We start from the raw sequence: 12,545 nt of genomic DNA on the forward strand, positions 1-12,545 counted from the left end.
GGGGGGGCTGGTTGGAGGGATCCTGAGGGGTTATAGCTGGGGGGGGCTGGTTGGAGGAGTTATGGGAGGGTTATAGCTGGGGGGGGTGGTTCGAGGGATCCTGAGGGGTTATAGCTGGGGGGGCTGGTTGGGTGGTTTTGGGGGGATATAGCTGAGGGGCTGGTTGGGTGATTTCAGGGGGTTATAACTGGGGGGCTGATTGGGGAGTTTATGGGGGTTATAGCTGGTCGGGCAGCTTCAGGGGGTTATAGCTGGGGCTGGTTGGGGGGTTTGGAGGGCTTATAGTTTGGGGGTTGGTTGGGGAGTTTCAGGGGGTTATAGCTGGGGAGGCTGGTTGGGGATTTCAGGGGGTTATAGCTGGGGGGCTGTTGGGCAGTTTCAAGGGGCTATAGCTGGAGGGCTGGTTGGAGGGGTCATGGGTTAAAGCTAGGGGGGCTGGTTGGGAGTTTCAGGGGGTTATAGCTGGGGCTGGTTGGGGATTTTGAGGGGGTTATAGCTGGGGGGCTGGTTGGGGAGTTTGGGGGCTTATAACTGGGGGGTTGGGTTCAGGGGGGTTATAGCTGGGGGGCTGGTTGCATGAGTCCTGCGGTTAGCTTGGAGGGGGTTGCCTTGGCACTGGTAGCTGGGATGGGTGTGACTAGAAATTGAGGCCTGCTAGGGAGGCACTTAAGGGTTATAGCTGGGAGACAAGGTTAATTGGGGGTGGGGGCTGTGGGTTGTCCACGGGGGAGTAGAATTTTGTTAGCAGGGAGGTGACATTGCCAACATTACCCACTCCGTCGTTCCCTCCCATTACCTGCAGCAAATCCCAACAACCCTGATGATTATCCACCTACCCCTGTGGTGGGCCTGGCACACCACCTGCCCATTGAGTGGCCTGTTGACTGGCACCCAGTGGTATCTGTGGTACCCTAAATGCTAAATCTCACAGCAGTATGCGCACGTGTGGGGTGTGCAGCAATTCAGCCTCCATTTACACTCAAGCTGTGTGTGCAGGTGGCATACCAGGCCCAGCACAGGTGCAGCAGGGACTGAGCATCACACAAGGCAGGGAGAGCTGGTTGTCCGGATGGTCATTCAAATGTACTAAGCACAAGAGAGAACCCCAGCTTGGACACAAGGGTAAAGTGGGGGCTAGTCTACACTGGCCACATTAAAGCACTACCATGGCAGCACTTTAACGTGGCTTGTGTAATTGCAGCAGAGCTCTGGGAGGGAGCTCTCCCAGCGCTCTGGAAAAACCAACTTCACAGGAGGCGTAGCTACCAGCACTAGGAGCATGGTCTACACTGGCGCTTTACAGCACTGAAACTTGCTGTGCTTGGGGGGTGTTTTTTCACACCCCGAGCGAGTAAGTTGCAGCGCTGTAAAGTGCTAGTGTAGACAAGCCCTGGGTCGTCAGGTCAGATCACCACACAGCCGAGGTGGGTCACCAGGCACAGAGTTTGGCCTTGTCCTTGGAAGCCTTTCAAGTCCATATAAACTGAATTGCTCTGCAAAGCCAGCCAGCACAGAACAACTGACGCAATTGTAAACACCATCAAACATTTCAATTAAACTGCTGGGTGGGGATGGATGTGACTAGAGCCATAAACCCTGCAGTGACACATTGTGCTAGCAATTCTTGTCACTCTGGCAAGAAATGTTCCCTCTAGGTCATGGGCGAGGCATGTTGGCAAGATAAAGGGAAGCTTGCACTGCCGCTGCCCAGGTAGAGGACTCCACTTTTGGAGACTGGCGACCACCGTTGCACAGCACAGAATTTAAAAGTTAAAAGAAAGATCCATCTGTTCTGACCAGTGTTCTCCGAGTAGCTGCTGTCCCACTGGTTCAGATAACTTTTACTAGTTGTGTGGGGTGTATTATGATTATTATAGTAGCATCTGCATACCCCAGCTGAGGGCAGGGCCCCAGGGTGCTAGAGGTTATACAGACTCATAGTAAAAGATGGTCCCTGCTCCACAAAGCTTAGTCATTCTACACAAGACAGATGAAGGGCTGAGGGGAAACAGAGGCACAGAGAGGGAAAGTGACTTGTCCAAGGTCACACAGTTGCTCAGAGCTGGGAATAGACCCCACTTCTCCAGTTGTCACAAATTGCTAGCACACAGTCCCAAACTTCAACCAGGGTAGACTGTCAAACTGACAGTGGGACGAATTAGTTTTTTAGTTATGTTTTGTGGCCCAGGGCTACGAAGAAAGCCAAGTTAAATTATCCTTCATCCACAGCACATATCCCATTGATGGGAGCGGAAAATTTGCAGAAAGATACAGCAGCATAAGAGTCACCACCCTCCTGAGATGAAAGAGGCAGCTCACATTTCTCCTCACCGGGGAGGGTGGGGTTGTTTCAGGCTCTGTAAGATGGGGCAACACTGGGATGATTTCTTCACCACAGTAAAGGCTATCATTTCCTTCTGTGCGAAAGTTTGCATTCTGTAGGTTTTTTCAGAGGCCAGGCCTAACCTGTGGAACTTGTTACTGCAAGATCTGAAAAACCACCACTAACTGCCCCATTTTCTAGTCCAAATGTAAAGCACGCCTCTTCCACTTTGCATTCCTCAACAGTAACCTATAAACATCAGCTATTAAGGGCTTGTCTATATATGACGTTATTCAGGAACAGCTCTCACATTTTCCCTACCTTTTTCTGAAATAACTTTCACCTTTAGACAAGGCCTAATAAAAATCAAACAAACAAACAAACAAAACCTGTGTAATTTCACCCTTGGAGGACAAAGAGAGAAACCACACTGAACAAAAGATGTTAGTCACTGTGTTCCTTTTAAACCGTGGAAGGCTCTTGGAGACCATGGGATGAAAGCAGGTTAAGAACCTAGAATTGGACAAGAACTTAGAACAGAAAATCTAGATTGGTCATGTGTGTCTGCTAAGCACAGCAAGTAGGCTAGATGTTTGACACACCTAACTTGGAGTAGGAGCCATTGGCTGATATTCTGAGAACCAGCACTATTATCCCATTATTATCTTATATTTTGTAAGCAGTTAGTTTCTTTACCTGCCACCGTATATTCGTAAAATAAATATCTGTCCAATGCTATTTTACACTCCCTTCTGTTAGAGGAGAAGAGTCTGCTGATGAAGCCATAGAACTTGGAGAGCTAGGTTGATTCTCAGCCCTTATTGTTTGTATCATGGCACTACCTGGGGGCCCCAGTCAGAGCTCAGACCCCATCGTTAGGCATGGGACACATCTCACAAACAGGCAGTCCTTGCCCCAAAGAGTTGACAGTCTAAGTCTGGGACCTGCCACAGACATCCTGATTTGGGCTAGTCATTTCATTTCACTGCACCCCAATTCACACCTATAAAATGGGAGCATTAATCCTTGCTTGCCTCCAGGGGTGATGTGAGGATTAAATCACTAATCCTCACAAAGTTCTGTCACTGGAACATGAGAGGGGTAGCTCAGTGGTTTGAGGGTTGGCCTGCTATACCCAGGGTTGTGACCTCAATCCTTGAGGGGGGCATTTAGGGATCTGGGGCAAAAATCTGTCTGGGGATTGGTCCTGTTTTAAGCAGGGGGTGGACTAGATGACCTCCTGAGGTTCCTTCCAACACTAATAATCTATTAATATAATTGCAAAGTACTACCACTGTATGTAAGAAAAGAACATACTGTATAACCAAGGGCACATAAACCTTGCTATGCTGTACTTGTAGCATACCTGGGGTGCAAGGGCTGCATGTCATTTATCATTTTAGCTAAAAAAATCAGTGTTCTTGTTTAATAAGTGCGTGCTCTGAATCTTTCTTGGCTAAGGAATAGAAATTGCTTCTTGTCTGAATTCTGTTAAGGCAGGTCACCCCAAATCCATCTAAAATTCCCTCTTTGTATCACATCAAATGCAAACTAACCATTAAATAAATCCCACCAGGATTTTAGTATAATTTTCATTTTCTTGCTGTAGAGGTACCATGAATTCCACATATGCCAAGAGAAAATCCCTCTCCTGTTAGCATTGCTGTGCTGTCTTCCTTTGTTTTCCACTTTCAACTACACAGCAAACATGAGGGAGACCTGAATTTATAATGCAAGTTTTATGAAGTGTGACAATACTATGGTGATGACAATGTGATTGACAGAGAGAGAGAAAGACAGATAGATCAAAGTTCCAGAGAATTCTAAGTAAATGAGTGCACCTGTTCATCCACACTTAGGAAATCAATTAATTGTATAAGTCGGCAAATATATTTCTTCCAGTCCTTGTGGGAGGGCTTCACGGGGTACAGATCAAAGCTACTCCAGTTCTTCCTGCCTATTGATTCAATATTGGTTTTCTGGTAGCTGAGAAATTGCTTATATCCATTATGAAGCCATCGCTTGCTGCATTAGGCTCTGCAGATTTTGCAGTCAGGAAGCCTTGGCTGACTAGAAAAGCAATTACTCTGCATTATTGCAGTTTCAGTACAGGTCGTATACACTGAGAGGTTACATTTGGACTTGTCCTCCAAAATTGTTACCTGGAAGAATGTCAGGACGTGGGCCCGCAAGAGACCTTGTGCAAAGCACTCAAACCAAATGGAATGAAGCGGAGTCACAGGGGACACGTGGTTTTCTCTCTTTTTGATATTAAACATGTGTCATCTGAGAACATGTTCTGACATGCCCTATTATTTACACAGCACTGTAAGATACACTGCACTTTATAGAATGCTTAGAAAGACAAGGTCCCTGGTCCATGGAGCTTCCAGTCTAACTCACACAATTAAAATATATGGGACAATATGTTGTAAGGCGTCATTGGCAAGGAGGAGATCAATGTAAGAATGCTTTATAATGTCCCCAGGGTCATCTTCTCTAGGTTCCTGACCGACCAGGACTTCGGAACAGCTGTTGAAGAGACCATTCCAGAGAGGTCTCATTACAGTTTTACACAAAGCGCAATTCATGCTTGGGACAGGACTTTGGGAGGTTACTCTGTGCTGTATGGAGACTCATGCAGTGAAAAAGGGATCAGCAAAGCTCAAGGTCCTTGTACCTTGAAGGTCCTGTACCTTGATTGAAGGAGCTCCCCAAAAGTTGTGGATTTAACAGGCTCCACAGAAGAAGTGGAACTAAAGGAGGAAAGTGGAGAGGTGGCATGAATAAAGTTCAAAGGCAAGCATGGAAGAAGGAGACAATAGGAGTGATTAGGCGAGAGGATAGGATGAATGAGTGCAGAGATGTAGGTTGGCTCTAAGATGTGTGGGATCTTAAAGGTTAGGAGCTCATGTACTTCTTTCCTTTCAAATATATCCAGCCTGCTGGGCAGCAGGGGTTACAACAGAGGGAGCAGGGATGGGGACAGCAGAAAACTGGGGTATGTCAGTCTAATCATGCTGAATTCAGCCAGGTCCCTATGCCTGATACCTACATGCAATTACTTTTAAAGGACGAACAAACCAACGGTGCACTCAGGCAGCTCTGAGAGCTGTTTGCGAATCAATGTGTGTCTGCTGCTAAAAGAGCCAAAGCAGGGTGAGGGGAGGAGGGGGATGAGGTGATGGATGGAGTCAGGGTTGAAATCGGTTTGAGCAGTTCCTGGTGCATTGATCCAGTCAGGCAAGTGGCAGACACACAGGCCAGAAAAGAAAACAAGCCTGCTGTTTATTGTATGGCTAAGAGGCATTTCCTCCACACAGCACTAACCACTTTCCATAATTGATTCACTGCTGGGTCCACTGGGCAAATGCACCTAGAATATTTGTTATGCCCAGAACAAGGAGCTGATTCTAATTGATCTGGAAGCTCAGATGTACAGTTAGTCCCCCTACAGACCTAATGATGTCATTCCAGAGTGATTGGGACCCTGGGGACTGCCACTCAACCTCCTGGGATATTATTCAGGTTCTGAGTGACTGGGAAGAGGAGGAATCAGGCAGCAAGTTCTGCTGTGAGAGCAGATTGGGCTATCTCAGTGCCTTGCTGAATCAGCATAGGACTGCTTGATGGCAGGAAGGACCAAGCAGCAACTTGGGCTCCTTGTGAGGAAGCCCAGACCCGTTTGCATGGATGAGATTGTTTCTTTTCTCCCTATTGGCAAAATAGATGCTAATTCCGTCCTTGGATTGGAGGCTGGGACAAAGGCTTAGCTCTCATTCCTTGCCTCGCAAGAAGAGCTGAGGATGGAGCTTCTGCAAGGCAGCTGTAGTGAGGTTCTGGGAGCTATTCTGGTGTGATCTGTGGACAGTTGGAGACCAAGATCAGCGGTTCATGGAGTTTTTGTGGCAACACTCGTTCACCTAACCACACCTCCCAGAGAAGCTGGCTTGGTGAGGTGCTTGAAGATGACTTTTATGGGGTGCACTGGGCCTTTTGGATCAGGACCACAGCCCCAGACTGATGCAAACACCTTGCTCTCAGGAAGGGATCAGAATAGAGGGATGTGAACAAGCCCAGATGCTAGATCCAAATTCAGCAGCTTGGTGTTCCTTGGATCAAAAATTCATTGTTTGTTACTCATTTCTAAAAGCATTCCTCCCTTCCCCCAGCAGCCTCTCCACTCCTTCCCAGTGTGTCAACTGTCACAATATGTGGTCTTTTTCTTAAAGCCACAGCAGGCAGAATTAAGAGTTTTGCATGAAAATCTCAGCTTTATTTAGAGAAAAGTACAATTCTAGCCCTTATGACTGTAGAGTAGAACTTGAAAACGTGACACGTGTGTGACCCTATGGTCCCAGAACGCAAATAAAAAGAACTCAAAATGGTCTTTTTTAATCACATTCATTTTGATGCAAATCTCATGATTTTGGAATGCATGGGTTTGACAACAGTGCCTTCCTCCATCTTAATTTGAGTTGATCTGAATTCCCTTCTAAAGGGTGCTTTGGATCGTTCCCTGATTCACATCATCAGCAAGATTCATAAAATAAAATTCTGTAGGGTGACCAGACAGCAAGTGTGAAAAATTGGGACAGAGGATGGAGGGTAATAGGAGTCTATATAAGAAAAAGACCCACAAATCGGGACTGTCTGTATAAAATCAGGGTATCTGGTCACCGTAAAATGCTATGAGATTAAAAATTAAATCACCCTTGTTGGGATTTTTCCTTCCACAGACAAGAGGGTCTGCCCAGCTTCCAAATGGTATTTTTGGGGAGCCATGCAGAGAGTTTGAATCCACTGCCAGCAAGCAAACGAGAGATGCAAAGATCATTTAAGAAGCAAAGGCCTGTTCCCCTTCTAGGCTTTCAGAGGCCATTGATAGTTATGTGAGTTTGAACAATAAATAAAAAAAAACCCTCCTTCCAGATGCCTTTTCTCCTTTTGAACCTTGCAGCAGCATGGCTTTGATGTTGTGCCGGCAGTGCTAGGCAGGGATATCACATGCAGTCACATTACGCTCATCTGCTCTTTTAAGACTGGGTAACGGCAGCTTTGTCCTTTAGTAAATGAAAGAGTGGCTGGTTTGTTGCAGACCCAGCTTGATCTTGAAAATCATCACAGTGAAAAAATGTCACCTGCTGATTTGATCTGGGGCATGTGGCATTTTTGAGCAGCTGCTTTCTTGCAATCAGCCATTGTTATCGAACAGGTGGAATAAAAGGGAGTAGATACAAATAATAAATACCAAAGCGTTGGTGAGGGAAATAAGTTAGAGCCCTCATCTTTCAGCTGCGCAGGACTGGGTTACGGTGCTGCTGTATTTACGAGTCAAAATAGTTTTAGTTGATTCACCCTGGTCCCTAATTGATATCTGCACACATCAGAAGAAACATTGTGCCATCTGGCAAAATAGGACACAGTTGAAAGTCTCTATTCAGAAGAGAACCGGGACTAGGATAAACAAAGGATGCTGCAGGTCAGGTGTGCGCTGCATCGGCAGAGCTGTGTAGGTGTCTAGGACAGGAGTTCATTGTAGGTCTGGATTTCCTTTGATTACTGACAGGGTGTGAGGGCTCAGGATTGGATGTTGGCTGACAGTTTTAGAACAGCTGGGCCTGGGGGACTGGAATATATTGAGGTGCGCTCACAGAGCCGTATGCTCGACTCCACAGCTCTTGATTTGAGACAGTTCAATCATCCTCTAGCTTTTGTGAGAACTAAAATTCATTTAAAACAAGTTCCAGGCAATGGCATGAGGTTTGCTAATTTTGCTGGGCCTTAGGGAACCCAATTTAATTCCGGTCTGAGGGCCCGAAATGAACGAGGTTTGTCGCAGTTCAACACCAAGCAGACAGGAAATCCATAAGAAAAATTGTGTTTGCAGAAATCAGGGCTATACCTTGAATACTGGTATTACCTAGTAACCAGGAAGCAACCTCAGGTTATTAGTGACTTGAGTCTGGATTGTGAAAGCGTCTGTGTGTGAGAGAGATCATTGCTTATTTCTCCTGGTCCCAGTTAGTACAACCGTGAAGGCTGTAGCCTCCCCCACAGGGCTGATCCTAAAGGAATCTTATCTAAATACAGTGGCATTTACAGACCTGGCAGCAATCCACAGCTTCCCCCTCGGGTTTAAATTTACTGTCATTAAGGGCAGTCACAAATGTCAAATGCAAAGCATCCTGTAATGGATTTAACACAAGCTGGAGAGGAGTTAACTGAAATGCAGGGTATTCATCTTGCTTAAATAATTATGCTTGCAGGAAGACTACCATTACCAAGAGCCAGTCTGTTCTAACACATGTCACCTTCCTCCTCACCCTTCTCCCATTTAAAATTTCTGGCCAGCGTCATACAAGGAAAGCAAGTCTGGCTTGTTATTCAAGATTCAAAAAATAGCTACAGCAGGTTGGGATGGAGTCAGCATGGTAATCAAAACAAGTCTTTGTAATCAGCGCTGAGTTCTTGCTGTCCCAATTACATTTGTGGAGCCTACCTCATGCTGTACTGAGCTGTGCAGCAGAGAGAAAGTTCTTTGTGCATTATTGGCAGCATAGAGTGAGAACAGTTTCCTTGACAACATTTTTCTTAATGGGATCTCCCCCCCGCACCCCAAATGGGTTTAGGTTTGGGCTTGACTTTGAATCCCACACTATGTTTGTAAAGGAGGCCAGGATTATTATTCTTCTTACACCAGAAGTGGGGCTTTACAGGCATATGAGAAGAGGTCCCTGCCCTGGGGTAATGGCAGATTAGGGAGATGGTGCAGCTAAAAGCAAGTGACTGCACATTGATAATTAGCACATTTCTTTAGTGGCATGATTTGCTGCTGTGTTTTTCTGGATTTCTTTATAGTAGGGGTGGCTGAGTTTTGCCATCATTTGTTTTCGTATTAGCACTTTAAGGGGTGGCCTAGAGATTTCACAGGTCCTGGAAGAAGCACTTTTCTGAGGACGGCAGTGCAGTGGTGGCATTACAGCAAGTTCTCAGCTGACTTGCATTTTCATCTTCTCCACCAGCATCAATATCTAAGAACAGCCACATTGGGTCAGACCAAAGCTCTGTTTAGTCCAGTATCCTGGCTGCTGACAGTGGCCAATGCCAGGAGCCCCAGAGGGAATGACCAGAACCGGGAATCCAAGTGATTCATCCCTTGTCTCCCATTCCCAGCTTCTGGCAAACAGAGGCTAGGGCCACCATCCCTAGTCCTCCATAGGACTGGATCTGTCTGTGAATTTAATCTCATCTATCGCTCTGATTTGCCAGGCAATAGAGCTCTCTCCATCACTCTATCCTTTATGAGAGTGGATAGATTAGAGTTGGCTGGAAGTTTTCCCAGCAAAAGAGTTTTCTGTCAGAAAATGCTAATTTGTGGGGATCAAAATGTTCTGTGGGAACTTGTCGACTCCACTGAAACTTTTGATGTTTAGACTGCCTGCCTGATTTCTTGCGAGCCTGCCTAGCTCCCGGGGCTCCCCAGCTCCCTGGACTGCCCAGTTTGCCAGCATCCTATCTGGCAGGCTGCCCAGCTTCCCGGGCAGGACACTCCCCATCTCCCTGGGCTATTTGGCTTCCCAGGCAGCAGGCTCCCCAGCTGGCTGGCTGCTTGGTGGGCTCGCCAGTTGCCCATGTAGTGGGCTGCTGGGCTCTTCCACAGCCCAGGTGGAGGCTGTCAGGACTCCCCAAGGCCCTGGGCTGTCTGACTTCCAGGCAGTGGGCTTTTCCAGCTGATTGGTTCCCTGGACTGCCCACCTGGTAGGCAAGTCAGCTCTGCAGCTCCCCAAGATACATAGGGACCCAGGCAGACACTAGGCAGCAAACTGACAGAAGTTATTCTGGGAAGGTGCAATCTTTTAATTTGTGTTTGTACAGTGCCTAACACACTTGGGGCCCTAATCTGGGTTGAGACCTCCAGGTGCTAGTGTAATGCAAATAACAACCACCCCATAAATACACATTTTACTCAGGATCTGGAGATGAAAAAGTTTGTTTGTTTTTTTTTGGTAAAGTAATTTACAGTTATCCAGAATTCTGATTCTGGAAACTGGATTTTTTTTGTTTGTTCAATAGCTTTGAGCAGTGCTATAAAGAATCAGCCAAAATCCATCAGCACCAAGATTCTCAACAGATAGGCTTTGATGGGACTAATCAGACATCTTTCCTACACAGAGGTCATCTAGTCCAGTCCTCTGCACTCATGGTAGGACTAAGTATTATCTAGATCATCCTTAACAAGTGTTTGTCTAAGCTGCTCTTAAAAATCTCCAATGATGGAGAGTCCACAACCTCCCTAGGCAATTTATGCCAGTGATTAACCACCCTGACACTTAAGAAGTTTTTCCTGATGTCCAACCTAAACCTCCCTTGTACATGTAATGATAGAATTTTTGCTAGTCATATGGGAGAGCCAACATAGAAGATTACGCTTAAGACTCCTGCTTGCATCAGATAGGGCTTTGCTGGTGATAAAACTGGGCTGAGCCACCTGGATGAGATTAAGCATTTTGAGGCCAGCATTCACTCTGAGGCCATACCAGCAACAGGAAAAATTCATTCCAGGGAATGGAAATGGCAAGTAACATAGCTAGGGCGCAAACTTTTTACTAGCATGTCACAGACCCAAGGATGAGACAACTAAGCCTAAATTCTACCAGTGCAGATGCCTCTCTACAGTGGCAGCGATACTGATACTAGTGTACACGGGTGTGAAAAGAGCAGTATTAGATGTGAAGGCCACGATTCAGGTAATAGTGTGTACTATTCAACAAATATTGTGTGTGTGGCTGGCACCTCATTGCTGTTGACTAGAATGTGCAAACCAGCCCTATTTCTAGGGTCATGTACATTTTGACAGGTTTGACAAACAATCTTACGTTCAACATTTTACTCCAAATTCTGTAAGTAACAAATTAGCCAAGCTCTATATCTATGTATAAAATTCTTACTGAGATCAGTCTTGGGGTTGCATGTATTAATGGTAAAATCTAATATAAAATCCTTTGACTAAAAGCACTAGAAAGTGAGACTTTCATAAAATTGTGAAGTATTTGAAATCTGTTGCTTAATTAAGAATATTTACATTTGCAAACTGATCTTAAACTGCATACCATCCCCATTCCAAGTGCATTACCTTAAATGGCATAAATACTCAAGCAATTAAATGTTAATCTCCAGCTAAAGAAAATATCCGTGTTTGTGTTTTCAGAAATAGTTGGGTAAATATCCGGAAACAGGTTAACTTATACTGCCACAAAGAGGAAATATATAAAGTTCATATAACTAATTTACAATTAAATCTATCTTTTTTTCTGCTGATTAAGCTTTGGTTAATGATGTGTTCCACTTTCATGCATGGTAACCAAAGGTAGAGTCCTTCAGACAAGTGACAGGATTTTGCATTAAAACCCATTATATAAAAGACATTTATCTACACAGGAAGAGGGGATGAACCTTCACACACACTGCTTCCAGTATTATCATGGCTAGAGTCATTTATTATCTGATCTCCACTGGGGATTGAAACCTTGCATTAATGTACTGGTGAGAAAAATCTGATAAAAATTAGAAATCTAATACTGATTTGAGAGTAATTATCTGCTTTGATGGCAACGAAGCAAAGCTGACTAGAATTTCTATCTGTGGAGCTTTGAAAATAGCACTCATTACATAAGTAAATTATACATCTCTTCTATGGATCTCCACTGCAAATGAAATTAAACCGATTAGGACCCAAGGCTCTAGAAATTCCCCCAGAAAATGTTTTAATTCACACTCTGCCAAGTGGCACATTGTCTAGTCTCGTCCAGGAAACGAGAAGAGATTTGCAACAGATCTTACAGTACTTGGAAAGGCTGCACAGAGATTTCATGTTTTTTTTTTAAAAAAAAACAGGTGATTTAGGGGAAAAGAAACAGCTGATGTCTGCAGCAATTCTTCCTCTTTTCAGGATGGAACTGTGCCTCCCAAATACTCACTGAGTCACAAGCAAGCTCACACTGTTCACTGCTGAACTGTGGTCATCAAACCATCTACGAAGGAATGTCTGTAGACAGATTAGTCTGAATCCATTTAGGAACCAGGGTAAAGAACAGAATTTAACATCTATGCAATGAGTAAATTCATTGAGAACCAGAGGTAAGAGCCATTTACAGTAAGAACTTTATTGCACTATGTCCAAGTGCTGAACCAGCTATTGTGCCTGTTGGGCCCCGGTCAC

This window comes from Chelonoidis abingdonii, chromosome 25 (assembly GCF_003597395.2).
Source record: "Chelonoidis abingdonii isolate Lonesome George chromosome 25, CheloAbing_2.0, whole genome shotgun sequence".
Taxonomy (NCBI): domain Eukaryota; kingdom Metazoa; phylum Chordata; order Testudines; family Testudinidae; genus Chelonoidis; species Chelonoidis abingdonii.